The 5,723-nt window shown below is 48.3% G+C and overlaps 1 pseudogene; it reads left to right on the plus strand.

The window, feature by feature from the left end:
• The first annotated feature begins 2,507 nt into the window (after positions 1-2,507).
• Positions 2,508-5,497, plus strand: LOC149326580 (uncharacterized; annotated as a pseudogene).
• The last annotated feature ends 226 nt before the right edge of the window (positions 5,498-5,723 follow it).

The raw sequence follows: 5,723 nt of genomic DNA on the forward strand, positions 1-5,723 counted from the left end.
CCTCTTCCCATTTTCAAGGTAATTTTGCGCGTATACCCTGGCTTTTTTTGGTGCTTGCGGGCATTGCAGGTCGCAGTCAGACGACATGACATGCTGGCGGGGACATGTACTGTGAGAGTGTCTACTGGCTAGCATGCCTGCGAGACTTTATAAGAAGTCGGCAACGCTGTTGTGAAAGAGCATGGACCTTTAATCCCAGCAATTACCAATGGACTGTTTCTGCTCGCATCCGGGTCAAGAAGGTGCTCAAGAAGACCAATTGGTTGGTTGGTTGGTTTATGGGGTTTAACGTCCCAAAGCGACTAAGGCTATCAGAGACGCCGTAGTGGAGGGCTCCGGAAATTTCGACCACCTGGGGTTCTTTAACGTGCACTGAGATCGCACAGTACACGGGCTCGAATTTCTCCTCCAAAGAAATTCAGCCGCCGCGGCCGGGTTCGAACCCGCGTCTTTCGGGACAGCAGCCGAGCACCATAGCCAATGAGCCACCGCGGCGGCGAAAGAAGACCAATTAGCCACTTCACTGTTGTCACCCAACTTCTCGCACTTTAGCGTGAAGTTCCGGTAGCGGTCTTGGACTCAAAGGAGATGCCCTCGACTCAGCGTAGAAAGCTAAGCGGAGACCAGCTACCAAGTGAAAAGAAGTTTTTGGTCGTTTGGTGCCCAGTTTTTCCGGTCGCAAGCCAGAGAATGGTGCTGAACCAAAGGTTCACAAACAAAACAAAGTTTATAAAGCAATGAGACAATACAGAGGATTACACAATCACTCGTACGAGTACACTCAAAGCGATTAACAAAACAATGCAACTCAGGCAAATTTACATTCGAGAGGGACTACAATACAAAAGGGATGTTGCACCTCAAGTGCACTCATAGTTTTTCAGTGCAACGGCACACGGCCAAAGAAAAGAAACAGGAAGAGAAGAAGGACGAACACAGAGCTGACCAAACTTCCGTCAGTCTTGCAGCTTCCCTTCTGAGAGGATGAAACCTTCTGGCAGCAATCCATTAGAAGCGCGCAAAACATACCACGCGTAGCCCCTTGGTCTATAACCTTTCTTGTCTCCACAGGTCAGACCTTAAGAGTATGCAAACGCGTTTTACATGCCCCCACGACGGCGGGACAGCACCAAACAAGGCACTCACGTCTGCGGGGGTAACACTCTTCTTAATGCAGAATGTCAGGAACCTAGCACGGTACGTAGCTCTTCTAATGTTGCTCTGGAGCACATGCACATCTGAAGAACAGACACACAGAGGAAAGGCGAGCCCTATCTGTAAGAAATGTACTTCAGTAGAGTTAGTTCTTGGGTGAGGTGGTATTCTTGATTTGAGCTCATAGTTTTCCAGTGTAACGGTACACGGCCAAAGAAAAGAAGCAGGAAGAGAAGAAGGACGAACACAGCGCTGACCAAACTTCCGTGAGCCCTGCAACTTCACCTCTGAGGAGATAAAACCTTCTCTGAGCAATCTATTGCGGGAAGCGAGCAAAACATGCCACGCGTAGAAACGCCGTTTGAGTCGAAACGTGAGCGTCCAAACGTCGAAACGCGTTTGCAAACTCTTAAGATCTCATTTGTGGACACAAATAAGGTTATACACCGACTGGCTACGCGCGGTATGTTTTGCGCGCTTCCGGGAATGGATGGCTGAGAGAAGGTTTCATCAACTCAGAAGTGAAGCTGCAAGAGTGACAGAAGTTTTTTCAGCGTTGTGTTCGTCCTTCTCTTCCTGCTTCTTTTCTTTGGCGGTGTGCCGTTGCGCTGAAAAATTATGTGTTTAAATCAAGCATACCAAGTAGCCCAAGAACTAAGTCTACTAAAGTGCACTAACACAAGAGAGAGGCAAACAAGAAAAACACAATTTGTTCACCGGGCATTGCGACAGTCCGACGACTAGAGGTTCACGACGATTCCGTCCCACAGAATGGCGCGCGCTGCATCGTTGAACCGCGGCGTCGAGCAGGCGCGCTCCACAGAAGCTTGAATGGTGGCTCCGACTAAACTGACAGCGGTCAACGCCCTTCTTATATAGGCTCGCTCCACGTCTGTCTGTTCTTCGCACCATGGCTGGCGCGCACATAAGCACAGCATCGGCCGTGCTGTCTCCTTCTCGCCCCGGGCGCGCGTCTCTGATTGGTCAAAAGCAGGCAGTGGATTCCAGGAGCATCTGGAACTTTCTGGCGTGGCGCCGCCGCCGATGCGCGAGCGAAAAGGAGGAGGGCATGTCTCAGCCAGCGCTCTCTGGACTATCAGGACTGCTCACTCCTCCTGTCGCGGCTGCTGACGTCTGTCAGTTTTGACCGACGCTTTCCGTCGCGCGGAGGTACCCACGCCGTTCTCGAGAGTAGGATTTGCTAAGCCTGACGAGACCTGTCGCGGCATGCTGGTGTTTCTATTCTGAACCGGTTCTGGAGAAGACGTATTTTTCTGTGTCTCTGAACTGCTGTGATATGAAGCGTTTCACTCGCTGAATGTTCGCGTAGTGTACGCCTGCAAACTGTCCTAATGGGGCGATGCTGCGTGCCCAACGGTCGCGGCAATTACGACAATGGGCCGAAGGTTCGAGTGTTCTCGTTCCCAAAGGATGATCGAAGAGCAAAGTGGGAGCGGGCTGTTCGTCGCGATAACGTCGATATCCGTTCTCTCCGTGATCCGAAGGTATGTGTACGTTTATACTACTTAATTTGAATCGCTCCAAAAGCACCACCTCCAGCATGTCCGGTTCTTCCTCTACAATAATGACCTCTGGTGCGCTTTTGACTTGCCAGCCAGCGTAAGCCCTGACATTGTAACGGCTGTTTATTTCTATTCTGAAATGTTCGCTTCGACTGCGGCGCTTTGTGGTGATGAGATACGCTATTTTTATAACGCCGTGCGCATGCCTTGAGGGATGTTTTTTTCCAAAAGTGAAAATAATAGTCTTTTGTGTTTTTTTACTTTTCAGCCAGTAAGACCCGATATTTCACGGGTGTTTATTTGTGTTCTGGAACGTTATAAGATCGCGCAAGTCATGAGTGATGTCGTTCTTTCCAGGAACGCCAGGACGTATTATCAGTTAACGCGCACGCTCGAAGTGATCTGTAGATTGTTGTCGAATGTATTTGCTGGTCAGCGCGCTTCACTGAGAATTTTGTAGCTTTCCTTTTTATTTTGTGGCTTAGTAAATGAGGCGGATGTGGAGCACGAAGCCTGTAATATACCGTTTATTTTTTGTGAATGGTTTGCAGGTGTGCGAGCTCCATTTCAAGGCGGAGTACTTAAGGACGACTACCACGTACACCGATCCAAGAACCGGCAGGACAGTAGAAGCTCCCATGCGCGCTATTCGGCTTACGTTCGACGCAGTGCCGACAATTTTTCCTAATGCACCTGCTTATTTGAGCGAATGCGCACCAGTGCGCCAGCAGCCAGAGGCAAAAAGGAAACGTCGCGAAGCATCGCATCTAGAAGAAGCTATTCGGCAGCCCATTTCATCGCACGAAGAACAAGAGCGTCAAAATAAGCTGCAGTCATATGAAGACTTTGTATCGGGCCTACAAGGCCTCGCCTCTCCACCTACTGGACTTCAGTAAAAGCAGAGCATGCTGTTCTCTTTGTTCACATAGAGGGTGAAGACCCACCAGACGTCGAAGGATCTGTGATTGTTAGTAAGAACATGAAGGTTACGGCCTTCTGGAGGAAAGTGAAAGTGCCTGTGAAGGACCTGCTCATCCCGTGTATACTGGACGATCTGCGCTGCCTTCAGACTGCACCAGACAGTATGAGAAGTTTCAAGGCTCCAGACGTTTGCGACAAGGATGAAAAAGTGAAGGCAAGTTTCAGCTTGCTTTTCTCTTTGCTGGACAGCCTCAGGTGTGACGATCTTTTGCCGCAAGAGAAAACAGAAGCGCTCGGCTTTATAAAAGAGCAACTTGACCTATTGCACAAGAAGGACCATTCAGCACGGTACTCTGCTGAGCATTTAATATTTTCCAGTATTCTTTACACTGTTTCCCCACACGCTTACTGATCCATTCGCAGTGCTGGCAAGTTAGCACTACCACATCGATCTACACTCATGCGACTCTGTTCTCAATATAACGTCAACCCTGGAAATGAGCAGGACGATGAAGGGTTTTTACGTTAGGTGAAGAAGCGATCAAGCCTTCTGAAACCGCATGAAAAGATCGTCACTATAATAATAGACGAGATCCATATTCAGCCGTACTTCGAATACAAAGGTGGATCAGTGACCGGGGCAGCTTCTAATTCTTGCGAAGCGGCCAAAAATGCGCATGTTTTTGTGCTCCAGTCCTTGCTATCAGCCCAGAAGGATGTCGCGCACATTCTGCCAGTATCTAACAATGACGCAGTCCAATTGCATGCAGTCCTAAGAAAGACAATTTTGGAGCTAGAGAATGCAGGGCTTACTGTCATCGCAGTAATAACAGATAATAATTCCATAAACAGAAAAGTGCTGTCCTTGTTTTCTAAAACTCGAACAGTTCACACTGTGTACCCCCACCCAGTAGACGAATCAAGACCCCTTTTTTATGTAGTTGACCCAGTCCATCTTCTGAAGTGCATAAGAAACAACTGGTTAAACCAGAAAAATCCAGGAACGTGCATCTTCTACCTGTATTTCCTAGCACATCTTCGTTAGTTCGGGTTAATGGAGCGTCTTTCAAAGCTCTTCGAGACATGCACGCTGCGGAGCAACACAGCGTCTCAAAGTTTGGTTATGGATTGAGCTACAAAGCACTGCATTAATCCAACATTGAGCGCCAGAATGGGAAGCTTGTTTTAAAGGTTTTTAGTTCATTTGTGGTGGAGGCTCTAAATATGCGCGGAGACGAGCTTAATTTGAACTACGCCGCAGGGACAGCGCATTTCATTGACCTAATACTGAAGTGGTGGCATATCGTCAACGTGAAAAGCCCCTCCAAAGGCCGGCGCCTACGAGATCCGCTCCAGGATCCAGTAAAGAGTTTGGCTGACAAGCAGATAGAATTTCTTAATAAATTCGTGGATTGGTTGGACACATGGCGAGACATCAGGATAGATACAGGCGCACTAACCACTGAAACAGACGCAGCGCTGCGGCTGACTTGTTACTCGCTTGTCGAACTGTGCCGGTACTGCCTTGAAGAATTGAATTTCGACCACGTGTTGCTGGGAAAATTTCAGACCGACAGTCTGGAAGAAAGGTTCGGACAGGATCGTCGGCTGTGGGGAACGAATTATCATATCTCAATCCAACAAGTCTTTGAGTCATAGAAAAAACTGAGGCAACAAGACAGTTTGGTTTTGCCAGATATGCAGGAAATGCAGAAGCCATGTTCTGAAACACTTGACGGAGCTCAGTTGACAGAGGAGTACGGCATAAAGGTATCAGATCATGATATAAGAAATAAGGAATCCATTCTGCCGGTAATAACATACATCGCAGGCTTTTGCGCCCACGCCGCGTTAAAGAAGCTGCCCTGTCAGTATTGTGCCATGAATATTACGTCTGAGGACCGGGAAGTTCAACTTGAAAGGAATCTCCTAATCGAAAACCTCTCGAGAGGCGCTCTCAAGTTTCCTCAACCGGCTGTCGTTAATGCGGTTCTACACGCCCACATTGTCTTAGAGCAGCTTACCAACAAAGCGAATGCTGCACGTTTTCATGCAACACATAAACAGAGGGAGCTACTTATGGCTGTCACAAGACATCTTTGTGAAACAGAGGATTTTGATATC

Source organism: Amblyomma mixtum, chromosome 10 (genome assembly GCF_055824585.1).
Source record: "Amblyomma mixtum isolate Tamu chromosome 10, ASM5582458v1, whole genome shotgun sequence".
Taxonomy (NCBI): domain Eukaryota; kingdom Metazoa; phylum Arthropoda; class Arachnida; order Ixodida; family Ixodidae; genus Amblyomma; species Amblyomma mixtum.